Source organism: Ursus arctos, unplaced genomic scaffold, assembly GCF_023065955.2.
Source record: "Ursus arctos isolate Adak ecotype North America unplaced genomic scaffold, UrsArc2.0 scaffold_4, whole genome shotgun sequence".
Classification (NCBI taxonomy): domain Eukaryota; kingdom Metazoa; phylum Chordata; class Mammalia; order Carnivora; family Ursidae; genus Ursus; species Ursus arctos.
Genome location: NW_026623056.1, coordinates 31,473,431 through 31,490,616, shown reverse-complemented (window position 1 = coordinate 31,490,616; position 17,186 = coordinate 31,473,431). Strand labels below are relative to the sequence as shown.

The following is a 17,186-nucleotide window of genomic DNA, read 5'->3' as shown; positions in this document are numbered from 1 at the left end:
TACATATTAGGAAAGAAGGGAAAGGGATTTACATCAACCTATGCTGCTTCTGTACGAAATCAGAAAAGAGTGAATTAAAACAAATATAATCAGACAAAAAAGAAATTAAGATCAGAGCAGAAACTAATAGAATTGAAAATAGAAAAATAGAGAAAATCAGTAAAACCAAAAGTTGGTCCTTAGAGAATGGGCTCAAACTTAAACAACCTAGAACTTAACATGGACCGCTATATGAATAAGAGATTATATACAAACCTAATGGTAACCTTATATCAAAAACCACTAATAAATGTGCAAAGAATAAAGAGAAAGAAATCCAAACGTATCACTAAAGAAAATCAGCAAACCATAAAAGAGAGAAAGACAAGAAAGGATCATAGAAAAGCTCCAGAAACAACCACAAAACAAGTAATAAAATGTCAATAAATACATATCTATCAACAATTATTCTGAATGTACATTGACTAAATGCTCCAACCAAAAATCACAAGGTGACAGAATGGATAGAAAAAATAAAACCCATCTATATGCTGCCAGTAAGAGACTCACTTCAGATCTAAAGACAAATGCAGACTGAAAGTGAGGGAATGAAGAAATATTTGTCATGCAAATGGATGTCAAAAGAAAGCTGGAGTGGAAATAGTTATATCAGACAAAGTGGACTTTAAAACAAAGACTGTAGCAAGAGACAATGAATGACACTATATAATAATAAAGAAGACAATCCAACAAGAAGACATAACAATTGTAAATATTTATGCACCCACCAAGGAGCACCCAAATACATAAACAATAACAGACATAAAAGAACTAATCCATAATAATACAATAATAGCAGGGGATTTTAACAACCCACTTACATCAATGGACAGATCATCTAAACAGAAAATCAAGAAGGAAACAATGGCTTTAAATGACACACTGGAACAGTATGTGTGTGAAAGGATGATGGGCATTAAGGAGGGCACTTGTATGTTATATGCAAATGATGAATCACTAAATTCTATCCCTGAAACTAATACTGCACTATATATTAACAACTTGAATCTAAATAAAATCTTGAAAGGGGAAAAAAATCTTGAAAGAAAGAAACAAACAAACTGGACTTTCTTACACCATACAAAAAAATAAATTCAAAATGGAATAAAGACTTAAATGTAAGACCTGAAACCATAAAAATCCTAGAAGAGAACATAGGCAGTAACCTCTTTGACATTGGCCATAGCAACTTTTTTCTAGATATGTCTCCTGAGATAAGGGAAAACAAGCAAAAATAAACAATTGGGACTGCATCAAAATAAAAAATTTCTGCACACAAAGGAAACAACAGCAAAACTAAATAGCAGCTTGCAGAATGGGAGACGATACTTGCAGATGACATACCCAATAAAGGTTATGTATTTTGGTTAGTATCCAAAATATATAAAAAAGTTACTAAACTCAACACCCAAAAACCAAATAATCCAATTAAAAAATGGGCAGAAGACATGAAGAGACATTTCTCCAAAGAAGACATACAGATGGCCAACAGACACATGGAAAGATGATCATCATTACTTACCATAAGGGAAATGCAAATCAAAACCACAATGAGGTACCACTTGTCAGAACAGTTAAAATCAACAACACAAGAAACAACAGGTGTTGGCAAGGATGCGGAGCACAAGAAAACTTCTTGCGCTGTTGGTGGAATACTATCTGATGCAGCCACTCTGGAAAACAGTATGGAAGTTCCTCAAAAGTTAAAAACAGAGCTGCCCTACAATCCAGCAATTGCATTATTAGATACTTACCCAAAGGATATAAAATCACTAATTCAAAATGATACATGCACCCCTTTGTTTATTTACAATAGCCAAGATATGAAAGCAGCCCAAGTGTCCATCAATTAATAAATGGATAAAGAAGATGTGAGATACACACACACACACACACACACACACACACAAAATAGAATATTATTCAGCCATAAAAAAGAATGGAATCTTGCCATTTGCAATGACATGGATGGAGCTAGGGAGTATAATGCTAAGTGAAATAAGTTAGTCAGAGAAAGACAAACACCATATGATATCACTATTATGTAGAATTTAAGAAATAAAACAAATGAGCAAAGAGGAGAAAGAGAGACAAAGAATGAGACTCTTAATTATAGAGAACAAACTGATGGTTACCAGAGGCAAGGTGGGGGGTGATGGGTTAATTAGGTGATGGGGATTAAGGAGTACACTTGCTGTGATAAGTACTGGGTGATGTAAGGAATTGTTTAATCCCTATACTGTACACCTGAAACTAATATAACACTACGTTAGCTAAGTGGAATTAAAATATAAACTTTTTTTTTAAAAGTTGGTTTTTTGAAAAGATCAAAAAAATTGATAAATCTCTAGTCAGGCTGACCAAGAAAAAAAGAGAAGACACAAATTATCAATACCAATTATGAGAATGGCAACATCACTACAGATCTAACACCCATTAAAATATTTTAACACTACAAATAACTCTACGCCCATAAATTCATCAACATAGTAGAAATGGGACAATTCCTTAAAAGACACAAGCTAACAAAACTCATTAAAGAAGAAAAAGACAACCTAAATACACACACACACACACACACACACACACACACTCACACATCCCTTATTTATTACTTACTTATTTATTCATTCAGATCAGTGTCAATGGCTAGTCCATAAACTCTTTGAAAGTGAAATTAATACTTTGGTAGGAAAAATCAAAACAGAACTGTACTGTGCATAGCAGTAGTATCAGTAATTACGCTAAATTTTATGTTTAATGATAAAATGTTATTTGGCCTTTAAAAGCCTCAGCAGGCAGAAATATAAGAGCTCTTGTACAAAATAAGCACTTGAATAAAATCAATTTCTGCTGAAGTTTTCTTCTACTCTGAGTAGTAATAATGTTTAGGGCAATCATGGTCCTTAATTAAGGAAGAAGTGGTGAGGAGTTTGTTTCTAAAACAGGTTATCTTGGATAACCTAACTAGCATATAACATGTAGAAAAGATGTGTGAAACAGGAAAGGAAAAAGAAAACCACTCCTCCAAGGGCAACACAGGACCATGGATGGATGGATGGCTGGATAGATAGATAGATAGATAGATAGATAGATAGATAGATATCTACTAGAAAGACAACATAGGGTCACATTTAAGTATATAGGACCACATAGAACCACTAATTCAAGCTGTGAGACTCATAATTATAGTCAGTTAAAAAAAAAATCACAACTCACCATTACGTAGACTAAACTTTCTTTTCAGCTCCAGAGATTGAATTTTCTATAGTAATCATTAATGAAGGAAATGAACACCAAAACTAAAGTCTTTATAAGGCACAGAGATTTATACTAATCAAAGTCATAGCAGAACCTAATTTATCAAACAGATTGACTTTATCTTCAGATTTTTCAGACCACATTAGGAACAAGCACACACACACACACACACACACACACACACAAAATCACCCAACTGATGGGACTCTGAGAAGATGGGAGTAGGAGGCAGCACTGACTGTGGATCTTCCTGAATTCCCACATAAAAACTGACAAAGCAACTAAATAACAAAACCAAAAACCTATATACAGCCTTTACAAAAAAACAAAAACTATGTGAAAAAGTTTCCCACAAACTCTAAAATAAACATGGGTATAGACAAACCACCAATAGCCACAAGATCTGCATGTCATTGTTGTCCATGTGGGAGGAAGAGGGAAGTGAAGGGGGGGTCAGAATGTTCCACCCCAAATATGCCATTTTGGCATAAAGATTATTTTGAGTTAAAGGGACTTGAAAAACAGCAGGTACAAGAAGAATGCTCTGAGCTCCCCTTTTTCTTCCTGAAAGCAAGATATAAAACCCCATATGGATGATGTCCTCCCTATATTAGGAGGAAAGTAACATTCTTATCTCCAGGGGTGGGAAGCTGAGGCCAAGAGGAATTTGTACAAACAAACCTTGTATGTGAATCCTTATATTCCTAGTCACTTCTCCATGATTAACTACCCCTTTTCCTTGTATCATTATCACAATTTACTGCTCTCTGTCCAACTCAATATATAAGTGTTCCACTCTAACTGTTTCTTTTGGTCTTCATTTCCTTATGAGGGGTCCAGTGTCAATTAAAATTTATACTAAATAAATCTGTATGCTTTCCCTGTCAATCAGTCCCATGTAAATTTAATTCTCAGGCCCAGTGAAAAACCTTAAGGGGATAGAGGTAAAATAATGCTCCCCTGCAGAAGTTATACGAATGTGACAGACAGGATACCAAGAGAACCACAAAAGAGCTAGTGGGTATTCATTCACTGGAAAATGTGCTGAGCCAATTAAAGAACAGCAACTGAAAAAGAGGTATATCCTTACTCCAACAGCACCTAAGTGCAAGGAACCTGTAAGGTCTGAAATGACTAAAGACTCTGGGCCCCATGAACTCTCAAAAGTGAAGAGTCAGGGCTCTCTCTCAGAACAGTCCTCTACTGAGAGTAAAATCAAAATTCAGGAAGACAGAGTCAACAAAGAATGAAGGAGAACCCAGATAGAGAGTGAGCTGGGGGTAGTAGAAAAAGAGTCTGGAAATCTCAGAAATCCAGTGGCCACGTTTTGAACCAACATTGGAAAACAATGTAAGAGGGAGCTCTGCAAAATTAGAAAAGCTATCTAAAATATATCTCCTAAAAATTCAGCAACATTAAATCAACATAAAATTGAGCACCTGAAAAGTAACACAATTTCCATACAAAGTTATTATAAGAAAAAGAGCAAAATAATATCCATACAGAAAATGGAAGCATCAAAGAGCCATACTCAAAATAACTCAGAACTACAACCTACTAATCAACCAAAAGGACTGAAAGGCATTAAAAATGATATAAGATGTGAAAAGCCATACATGGAAGTTGAAAAACCCAGGAAGAAAGCAAGAGAAGAAAGGAACAAAGGACCCACAAAGTAGTCAGAAAACTATTAACATGGCAATAGTAAGTCCTTTCAATAATTACTTTAAATTTAAATGGATTAAATTATCCAAAAAAAAGACATGGAGTGGTGAATGGATTAAAAAAAAAATATCCAGGGGCGACTGGATGGCTCAGTCCCTTAAGCGTCCTAGGATCCAGCCCCGCATCGGGCTCCCTGCTCAGCAGGGAGCCTGCTTCTCCCTCTCCCTCTACCACTTCCCCTGCTTGTGCTCTCTCTCACTCACTCTCTCTCAACTAAATAAATAAAATCTTTAAAATAAATAAATAAACAAACAATATCCAACTATATGCTGCCTACAAGAGACTCACTTTGGCCCTAAGATTACAGAAAGGCTGAAAGTGAAGGGATGGAAAAATATATCCCATGCAAATAGGAAACCCTAAAGAGTCCATGAAAAAATTATTACAACTAGGGGTGCCAGGGTGCTGGTTGGGCATCCAACTCTTGATTTCGGCTCGGGTCATGATCTCAGGGTTGTGGGATCAAGCCTCACATCAGGCTCTGCACTCAGCACAGAGTCTGCTTGAGTTTCTCTCCCTCTGCCCCTCTGCTTGTTTGTCCCGCTTCTCTCTCTCTTTCTCTCAAATAAATCTTTAAAAAAATTATTACAACTAATAAATGAATTCAATAAAGTTGCAGCATATAAAATCAATATACAAAAATTATTATGTTTCTATATACTAACAACAAACTATCCCTCCCAAATTAAGAAAATAATCCCACCTGTAACAGCATTTTAAAAAATTAAGTACTTAGGAATAAATTTAACTAAAGAGGTAAAAGATCTATACACTGAAAATTATAACACACTGATTAAAGGAATTCAGAAAAAACATATAAATGGAAAGATATCCATGTTCACAGACTTGAACATTAAAAGTCCATAACACTCAAAGCAATCTACAGACTCAATGCAATCTCTATCAAAATTCCAATGCCTTTTATTTCCACAGAAATTTTTTAAAAAATTAAATCATATGGAACCACAAAAGACCCAGAATGGACAAAGCAATCTTGAGCAAGAACAAAGCTGGAGGCAACACACTTTTGATTTCAAAATATACCATAGCTAGATGGGTGATGGGTATTAAGGAGGACACTTGTTATGATGAGCACTGGGTGTTGTATGTAAGTGATGAATCACTGAATTCTACTCTAGAAATTAATATTGCACTGTATGTTAACTACCTAAAATTTTTTTAATTAAAAATTTTTTTCAAAGTAAATAAAATGAAATAGGAAAAATATATATCATAAAGCTATGGTAATAAAACATTAAGATATTTGCATAAAACAGTCATACAGAGCAATGGAATAATATAAAGAGCCCAGAAATAAATCCACACATTTACAGCCAACTGATCTTCAAAAACGTTGCCAAGAACATACAATGAGGAAAGGATAGTCCCTTTAATAAATGGTGCTAAGAAAATTGTATCCATATGCAGAAGAATGAAACTGGACTCTTATCTCATACAACACAAAAAAATCAACTCGAACTGTATTAAAGACTTAAATGCAAGACCTGAAACTGTAAAACTAGTAGAAGAAAGCATGGGGGAAAGCTTCTTGACATTGATCTTGACATAATTTCTTGGATCCAACCTCAAAATTACTCACAACAAAAGCAAAAAAAAAAAAAAAAGACAAATGAGATTGCATCAAACTAAAAAACAGCAAAGGAAATAACAGAATAAAGAGACAACCTACAGAATGGGAGAAAATATTTGCAAACATCTGTTAAAGGATTAATATCCAAAATATATAAGAAACTCAAACAACTCAATAGCAAGAAAACAATCTTACTTTAAAATGGGCAAAGGAACTGGACAGATATTTCCCCAAAGAAGACATATAAATGGCCAAAAGGTATGTGAAAAAAATGCTCAACACCAAAAATCATCAGGGGAATACAAATCAAAGCCACAATATCACATCATACCTGTTAGAATGGCTATTATCAAAAACACAACAGATAACAAACATTGGCCAGGATGTGAGAAAAACGAACACTTGTACACTGTTGGTGGGAATATAAATTGATACAGCTATTACAGAAAACAGTCTGGAGGTTCCTCAAAAAATTAAAGATAGAACTACCATGTGATCCAGCAATCCAACTTTTGGGTATATATCCCAAGTAAAGGAAAGCAGTATCTAAAAGAGATATCTGCAATCTCATGTTCATTGCAGCATTACTCACAATAGCTAAAACATAGAATCACCTAAGTGTCCATTGATAGATGAACAGATAAAGAAAATATGTTGTATATACACAATGGAATATCATTCAGCCCTAAAAAAATTATGAAATCGTCATTTAAGAGAACATGGATGAACCTGGAGGACATTATGCTAAGTGAAATAAATGCCAGATACAGAAAGACTAATACTGCACGATCTCACTTATGCTGGAATCTAAAAGAGTCAAACTTGTAGAAGCAAACAGTAAAATGGCAGTTGCCAGGGAAAAGTGGGTAAGGGAAATAAAGAGATGGTTTGTCAAAGGATACAAACTTTCAGTTATGCAGGAAGAATAAATTCTGGAGATCTGATGTATAGCATAGTTATTACACTTAATAACACTGCATTGTATACCTGAAATTTGCTAAGAGAGTACATCTTAAATGTTCTCACCACATTCACAAAAGGGCAATTATGTGAGGTGATGGGTATTCTCCATTTTTTAATTAGCTTGATTGAGGTAATCATTTAACAATGTATATGTATAGTGAAATATTACATTGTACACCTTAAATATATACATTTTTGTCAATTATAGCTCAATAAAGCTCAAAAATAACAATGACAATATCTACTTCCAATATTAAAACATTCTTAACAAAAATTAATAGCTAACTATAAATTTTATACACCATCTAACAGCAGAGCACAAACAGTAGGTATATGATAGAGATATGTATCATATTTACTTGCAAACTTTGCTGAACACATGTATATGTTTTCTTTGATCTGAAATAAAACAAATAAATTTATCAATTTACCTCCTGCAGTAGAAAAACCCAGAAATGAAGAGGAAACTCAAGAAGTAACTGAAATGTTTAAAAAATCATTTTGGAAAAGAAGATGAAACTAAAAATTAAAAAAAAAACAGGAAAATAAACAGTCATAATAAATCATGCCTTAAGAAAAATAGAAAGTTAAGATAAAGGATAATTTTACAAATCAAAAAGAAATTACCTATAAGCTAAACATGCAACTACCTTATGACCCAGTAATTTTATCTCAGAGAAATGAAATCTTAAATTCACACAATACCCTATAAATAAATGCTCATAGCAGCTTCGGTTGTAAGAACCCAAAACTGTAATCATCAAAGAAGTCCTTCACCAAGAAAATGGTTAAATAAACTGTGGTATATACATACCACAGAATACTACACAGCAATAAAAAGTAATAAACTACTGATACGCCCAATAAATTAGATGGGTCTCCAATTACGCTGAATAAAAAAAAAAAAAGCCAATTTTCCGAAAGTTACATACTATACAGTCCTATACCTATATAATATTTTTGGAATCACAAAATTTTAGAAATGGAAGACAGATTAGTGGTTGCCAGTACTTAGGGAGGTGTTGGAGGTAGGAGGGTAGAAGGTGGTCAAAGTTAAAAAAAAAAAAAAAAAAGCAACACAAGGGGTCTTTGTAGTGTTGGAACTGTTCAATATCTTAACTGTGGTGGTGGTGTGGGGTGTCCATGAACCTACACAAGTAATAAAATTGTACAGAACTTACACACACAGACATGTATACAAATAAAACTGGGAATGTATTAATGTTAGTATCCTCATTGTGATATTATTCAATAGTTTTCTAAAATTTTAACTATTGAGGGAAACAAAACAAACTATACAAGGGATCTCTGTTTTATTACAGCTGCATACGACTCTATAATCATCTCAATTTTTAAAAAGAAAGAGAAAGAAAAAGAAATGAACCAAATGCAATGGGATGTCCTACAATTTGATCTTGGAATAGTTAATGGAGAAACTAATGAAGTTTGAAGAAAATACGGAGTTTAGCTCTGAATCAATACTGGCTTCTTAGTTTCGACAAACACACTTTGCTAGTAACATGTTAACATTAGGGAATACTGGGTCAGGAGTATCCTGAACTCTAAACTATCTTTGCATATTTTCTATAATAAACCTAAAATTATTCTTAATAATTTATTTCTTAAAAAAATTTTTAAAGGTAGGCCATAAAAAAAGGAATCAGGAGAAAGTGATAAAGATTGATGATAATCAATGTGGCCAGTCAAATTCCCTGAAGAAGAAAACCAAAGCAAAGTTACAGAAAAAACACACAAAAAAACCAAAGTTGAAGAACACTTAACTGAAATTTTAAATTCCTGAAGTTTGAAGCTACATATAGAAAAAGCCCACCACGTAGCAAAGAATATCAACCCAGAATGATCAAAAAGACATTCCAGTAAAATTAATGGAGTTAAAAATAATTCTTTGAGATTTAGGCCAAAACATCATGTGTAAAATGAAAAAGAAAGAAAGAAAGAAAGAAAGAAAGAAAGAAAGAAAGAAAGAAAGAAAGAAAGAAAGAAAAGAAAAAAGAAAGAAAGAAAGAAAAGGCTACCCTCAGACTTTTCAAAAGCAATGTTTTTGCCAGAAAAAAAACAAAAAAAAACCCAAAAACTGGAGTTACAGATTTGAGATATTCAAGGAAAGAAAATGTGAGCCAAGGATTTTATTTTCAGTAAAAATGACCTTCAGATATAAAAAGCACAGAAGAGAATGTTAAAAGCAAGTAAGAAAATTCATGAAAAATTTTCTCATGAGCCTTTCCAAAGGCTCATATTAAAGAGAAAGCTTGAGACAACCAAAATGACTAAAGAAACATCATCATGGGGTGCCTGGGTGGCTCAGTCAGTTAAGCATCTGCCTTTGGGTCAGGTCATGATCTCAGGGTCCTGAGATAGAGCTCTGCATCAGGTTCCCTGCTCAGAGGGAGTCTGCTTCTCCCTCACCCTCTCCTTCTGTTTGCACTCTCTCTCGCTCTCACGCTCTCTCTCTCTTTCAAATAAATAAATAAATCTTAAAAAAAAAAAAAAAGAAACATCATCATAAAGACTGGTGATAAGCACCAAATATATAGTTACTTGTAGAACTAAGACTGGGATGGAGAGAACATAATATTTAATGATTATATGCTCTAACAATACATAGGGCTACTATAAAGAGAAACTGGGAAGAATGTGAATAACATATGCAAAACAAAGGTGGTTTTATCAGTACTGTTATTCCTTGACAATTGTGTGTCATGTGGAAATAAAGTAAAAGAGCAATTAACAGGCACAGTAATTCTATCAGATTTTCAGTATGAACAAAGGAAATACAGGTATAAAACAGAAGAAATTAAGAATCTCAAGATAAAAATTGATCTTGAATTTGAATTGAAAGTATCAGTATGAACTTACAAGGTACTTTTACTTTAGTATATCTATTTTCCTAGCTCTGTCCACTGAAAAGGCTTAAAAATAATGACAAAGTGAGAAGCAATGAATATCTCTAGTGCGATTGGGGTCTTGCAATACTATTTCCCATTAAATTTTTTTTTAAATAGCAGAGCTTCTTAGAGAAATGGCTAATTCCAGTTCTGAAGTAGGAAATGTACAAAATGAGCCTGAAACATCTTGTCATATAAAAGAGCAAGGACGCTATCAAAAATTAACTAGAGCCATGTTAAGAGACCTGGGAGCCAAACTGAGTTGGTTCTCACAGGCCAAAGGAACAAGTGAGTTTCTAAGAGGAATATGAATTGCAATATATTGAAACCCATGAAAAATATTTAAATCCACAAGTTCATAATATTAAACTAGTCATCATCTAACTCGAGTATCTTGACAACTAGCCAAGTCAGGGATTTATCTGGTCTTTTCTATTTTAACTTTACCATTCAGGAACCAAATAGTAGAAAATGGGGTCTATCTCCTTATAAAATTATTCCAGCTAATAAATGAAAACAAAATGGTAGAATTGGAATATTTAGTCTACTATTTTACATCTCCTTATGAATTCAAGGATGTAGACATTGGGCATCAACAGCTGATAACAATAAAAAGAACAAAACCAAACATTATGAACCTTCTGATAAAAGAATATACCACCACCTATAGTCTTGATGGAGATCAAACCTCAGTCTGAGGAAGCCTCTGGATCCAGCTGTCAATTTGCAAGAAATGCAAAGGAGATGGGAATATGCTGAAATTCTCAAAATGGGGGAAACTCCACAGGTCAAAAAGTCTAAGTTCTTCAACAGAAATTGTAAGGAAAAGACTTAAGAGATAACAAGTTATAAAGGGTGAAAGGAGGGGACAAGATTCACATCTGGATGATAAAACCAGAGAGAAACCACAAGGATGTAATTTCTATGAAAAGGAGAGAGCACATGGAGGAGTTTCTCAGATGACTAACAAAGGTACATTTCTTGACCTTATAGTTATGACAAGACTGCTCACCTCCTAATAATTCATCAAATTATATATTTTTGGTGTGTTTTTTTTGTACTTGAGTTTTGTTTTGCAATAAAAAGGTCTTTAAAAAATCAATTAACAGCTAGAGCTGTCCATAAGGGAGTTACTGGACTGAACCCCTGGACTGGTCACATACCATGACCTATAAATACCTTAATCACTGGCCATTTTCCATGATTTTCACTTCAGATTCTCCAACCAACCCCATACTCTCCTCTATCATAGCCCTGCTGTTTGCACTCACACTTTCTGCTCTAAGGAGTTTGGATCCTACTGCTACAGCTACTACCTTTAGGGCTAAATAGAAAAGTACTGAGATTTCAGATACTGTGGCAATGTTCTCAACCATTTTAAAACCATAGGCCCTTTAGAGAAATGTAAAACTATCATGTGTGGGCAAACATATGCACATATGTACACACATCCAAGGTGGTATGCCCTAAATAAAATTTTCTGTCTATCACCATTAGCCAAGAACATTGTTATGGTTTTGTAATTTCAATTGGGAAAGTATTTTTTTCATTTTCCAAATACACAATTAAAATCCTGAATGTTTTCTCAAACTAAAACTACATCTTCCTCGCCCTCCCCCCCAACTGGTATCCACCACTACCATGCATGAGATTCTGATTCATTCTCCCTAGGAGTGTTTGCCTCCACCAGCATCCTACCAATAACTACTGCACAGGAAGGACACATACAGATGAACATAGGACAATGATAATATTAATGGTAAGAATTACTGAGCAATATGTACCACTTTACAAACATTTCTCCATGATCCTCGCAAAATCTGCAAAATCAGTATTATCGCCATTTTAAGATAAGGAAAACTGACACTCAGAGAAATTAATACATTTCAAAGTCTCTGCTAAATAAGCATTACTGAATAAGATAAAAAGCTCTTCAAATGAAAAATGGGTTACTTTTCTCACATAACTGTTTTAAAATATATATATCTGAAAAAAGATCAGTACTGAGGATGTACCATTTCAGGTCAAAGTAAAAGGACTTTTTCATTGATTGATTCAATAATCCAAGAGGTCCATGAGAAAGTAGGTAGTATAGTGGAAAGAGCACCAAATCGGGAGCCAGGAACTGACCTTTCAGTTCCTGGCTCCACAGAAAGAGGCTGTGCTCTGCTGGGTAAGTTACTTTAGAGTTTCCTCGTCTTCAAATGAAGAAGACTGACAAGAAGCCCTCTGATGACCAGTATTATGACTCCATGATTCAAGAGTGATTTTTATAGCTGTTGATATAAATGGAATAATATGGAAATGTAACTGGGAAGGGCATCTTAAGCACAGTTAAGTGCTTTATGTAGTTCAAAGGTTGAGAACTCTAAGGCAAAAGAGACACTAGCCTGCTTAAGCTAAATGAAGGAGGATGGATCTCCCCTTCTGTTTAGGCTCACTATAGGACAGAAATGGGCAAATGCACACATAAAAATTAGTAAAGGGAAAAATACTCATGTTTACAGTAATAAATTCATGTAAGGAATATATGTGACTGTTAGACAAAAAAAGGTCTTGCTACTGTTTTATAAGGCACCAGCATCATGAGTACCAACCTGGGAAAAGAAAAAAATAAAGGGCTTCATGCCAAGGCCAACCTTCAATAAAACACTTAGGCAAATAAAACAATCTTCCAAAGTCAATGCTGGCTACACCTTCCACAAACGCTGCCACAGGATCTCAACACTTGTATGATGAGGTGGCACCTGGAATTTAATAAGTATTATTTTCTCACAGTCTTCACTGCTTGCTATAAATAATTATTTTCAAAATACCCACTTGGCAAGGAACATAATGCCAGGAGCCACAAAAACATAAAAAAGGCATATCCCTAAGCACAGAGAACTTAGTACAAAAGGCATGGCAAAATAAAGGAACTAACTGAAGACAGTGCATGCCTGGGTGCACATCTGTTTGCTTTGGAATTTAAATCACATTTTCCCATAGAAACAACACGGGAAACGGTGAGATCTCCAACCCACTCCTCAAATTTACTTAATGCGTACTTGGCTGAACCTTTGTAGTTTTCCTTAATTCTCAATGTGATTCTCAATCAGTTTGAAGAGCTAAGAGGAAATGGTGCTATATAGCAGGGGAAAAGCATATCCAATATTATGACACAATTTTACAATTACAAAATGAAAAGCTGATTTTCATGACACAAAAAACTACTCTCATTAACAAATTTAAAAGTAAATGGTAGCTATAATTTATATACACAGCACTATACACTAAGTATTGTTTCAATAGCTTTATGTATAAAAACTTAATCTATCCTCATTACTTTTTTTATTATTAAAACAACCCCAACAAGGAGGTACTATCAATATCCCCAGTTTTAAGATGAGTAAACTACAGCATAAGGGAGATTAACTTGACTAGTCACAGAGCTCCACAAAGCTTCTTGGCTGGAGGAGATATACCAAAGATAATTTATTTTCTCAGTAACCTCATCACCCAACATTCTTCACTGGGGCTGAAAGAAGAGAACACTCATATACTTATATATACTTATAGTTCTATAAGCACTCTTTTTTGAGCAGTACATAAACTAAACTAAAATGACTGAGAGTGGTATGGCTCAAAGAATCCCACGTTTATACCACAGATAGGTTCACACAAGGACAAAAGGATATAGGTACATGGATGTACAGCAGTGTTTGTGATGGCTAATAACTGAATACAATCCAATGTCTATCAATAGGGGACACGCTAAATACATTTTGATATTTCCACAAGGGAATGCTGTATAGGTTTTTAAAAGAATGAGGTAGTTTAGGGATGCCTGAGTGGCTCAGTTGATTAAGTGCCTGCGTTTGGCTCAGGTCATGATCCCAGAGTCCTGGGATCAAATCCTGCATCGGGCTCCCTGCTCAATGGGGAGCCTGCTTCTCTCTCTGCCTGCTGCTCCCCCTGCTTGTGTGTGCTCTCTCTCTGACAAATAAATAAAATCTTTTTTAAAAAAATAAAAGGGATGATATTTGAAAAAAAAAAGAATGAGGTAGTTTAATACTTATGGATAGAGAAAAATATCTTACATGGCAAAAGAAAGGGGGAGAACAGTATGTGTATCATGATTCCACTTGTGGGAGAGAAAAAGGAGGAGGATATATAAGTGCTTGAGTATGATCAGAAAGTTTCTTAAGAAGACACAAGAAATGATCTACAGCGCTTTACATCTGGGAAGTGGGGAATGGGGGAAAAGGTCAGTAGCTAGAGGAGAAAGATTTTTGTTGTTATATTACATCCTTTTGTATTGAATTTCATTTTACCAAAAGTACATATTGCTCATTTTTACATGGCTTAATTAAAATATAGTATTATTGAGCCTACCCTCCTTTTATATAGTGGTTCCTAACAACAGACTGGTATGTAATGATCAGTGATGAAATGCATTCCCAACGGTATTTAACCAAAAGAAGTTTACGAATGATTTACTATTTTTATAAATGAGTAAAATCAATATTCTTTTAATTAATCCATTAATGCAAAGGGGGAAAAGGGAGAGGGCCTCTAAGAGTCCAACAGAAGGGGAAAGAATTATCTCGTAAAGATGGTTTTTAGGAAGTTCTATCCCAGAATGGAGGTCCTCAAAAAAAAAAAAAAAAAAAAAGGTTCCCCCATCCAGCCTGAAGGTCCTTAGAAATGTAAACAGCCTTCTTGTAAAATAAGTAAACAACTTTATGTGATTCCCAAATTGGGTTGGGAGTGTCCTAGAGAGTAGGCAAGAACTTTTTTTCATCCTTTTAAATATGTTTTTGTATATGTTTACTGTACTATGCACACCGTTATCCACAATTAAATATAACATATCTGGGATATGCTTGCTCAAAAATGTTTTACTGATAAGGTGTGCAAAAATGTTTGGGAACTACTGATATGGTCAAACAAATGTAATGCAGTGAAAAGGAAAGCATTAGATGTTCATTCCATGGTCCAGGGATGAAAAGTAAAAGCTGTGAAACTATCAGTGTATAATGTTTGCAACTTTTTAGTTCTCTTCAACTTCTTCCTATATGTATTCCAGGACCAAATCCTGCCATTTCCAGGTTAACATTTACTGGGTTTGACTATTCATAGTCATTCTGACCATACAAATTTAATTACTTCATGTTTCTGGAAAGGCCTCCGAGCCTTTCTGTAAGGAGTACTCCACTGCCATCTTGCAAAGAACTGTTAAGATTCTTTAAAAGCTTGGAAAGCTTCCAACTATCCAAAAGTGAAAGTACTTATCCAGTGACTTTAAATATCTCTGTTCTACTCTTAAACCGTCCTTTTCCCATAGACCAACTGGAACTCTTTACATAAGTCAGACAAATATATTCCTCATTTGTCAAGGGACTCACCCTTGCCATTCCCCTACATAGCACTCGGGTTAAGCACATAAATATCCTGCACACCATCAAATCAAGTTCTTTTTCCTCCAGAACTTTCTTCAGGATTCCCTTTCCTCTGTCTGCCTGCCCACCTCTGATACCTGGGATTTTAGTGTTGATGGCATCGCCAAGAACATTCCTCTCTCCGAATCTCACCAGCAATTCATTAGCAGGATCGTTTGACAGGCCCCCTTTTTGTGTTATAACTCCACTGTTTCTGGGCTCTACGCCTTCAGGAGCTTTGATTCCTTTGGGTCCCGCCTCCCTTTCCGGACACTAAGTTTGTTTAGAGCCTGTGCGCAGGGGCCGGGCAGGTTCTCTCCGACGTCAGCTACTGCGTACCTAGGGCGGCCTGAGCAGGCCGCTCAGGGAACAAGGCCGAGCGGACAGGTCTGACCCGATAGACCTCTACGTCGCTCCTGGAGAAGAAACGTCCTGAGCAGGGGCAGACTGGGCATATGTGCCCCGAGGCCGCGCAGGAAGACTCCGAAGCCCTTCGACGGGACCAGCTTGCTTGTGAGCAACTAGAACTAGGCCTGGTAAGTGAAGGGAGGCGTGTGTAGGGCCGGATCCCGGACTGAATCAGGAAGAGGAGGGGCAGGGAGGGGACCCGAGTGTGGCCGCTTCGGCAGCCCCTGCGCAGGGGGTGACCGTTAAAAGACTCAAGGAAGGGAGAAGTTGGGGAGTATCCCTCACTCACCTGGAAGAGGCTGCGGCCGGAGGCACCAGCTGCTCCCCTCCCAAATTTAAGCCACGTCAGCTCGGGAATCCCGTCCGCGACACCTACCACCGCCGTGCCCCGTCAAGGGACTCAACCACTCGCAGTTGGGACGGAAGATGGGATTAGGACGCGAACCAATCCGGGCTATCGGCAGAGCGTTACCAGGGAAACCAGGCACGCCTTGTTTGTAACTAACCCATCAACAATGACGGAAACCAATCAACGCCGGGAAATTCTCGGCTTCCTCAAAGAAAGAGCCAATGGTCTCTAAACAGTGGAGGAGGGGCGGAGTCAGACGTGAGCAAGTGTTCCGGAAGGAGATCGGCGGAAGAACCGGAAATGCCGGGAGGGCGGGCCTTCTGCGGTGGGTCAGGTGTTAAACAGTGTGGAGGGATACGGGTTTTGCTCTTAAAATCGTAAAATATTAAGAGCCCGAAAGTAGGTAGCTCATATGATTTTTTCATTTTACTGATGAAAAATGAGAACCGGATTAAAGTCACCCAAAGACAAATAGCGATTAGAACTCGGACTAGAACCTGGCGGCTTTATGAAAGAGAATCAGA

The 17,186-nt window shown here is 36.0% G+C and overlaps 1 protein-coding gene across 16 annotated transcripts in view; it reads right to left on the bottom strand.

The window, feature by feature from the left end:
* The window catches only part of GOLGB1 (golgin B1), a 96,534-nt gene extending 79,775 nt beyond the window's left edge, over positions 1–16,759 (bottom strand). For 13 of the 16 annotated variants that reach the window (XM_026494499.4, XM_044382477.3, XM_048215214.2 and 10 more), the window contains exon 1: positions 16,603–16,736. The gene's annotated coding sequence lies outside the window, so the exon portion shown is untranslated. Of the gene's footprint in view, positions 1–16,602 lie in introns of all 16 variants that reach the window. The other 3 variants (XM_026494470.4, XM_026494508.4, XM_048215212.2) reach the window with 2 other exon arrangements.
* Positions 16,760–17,186: the final 427 nt, after the last annotated feature.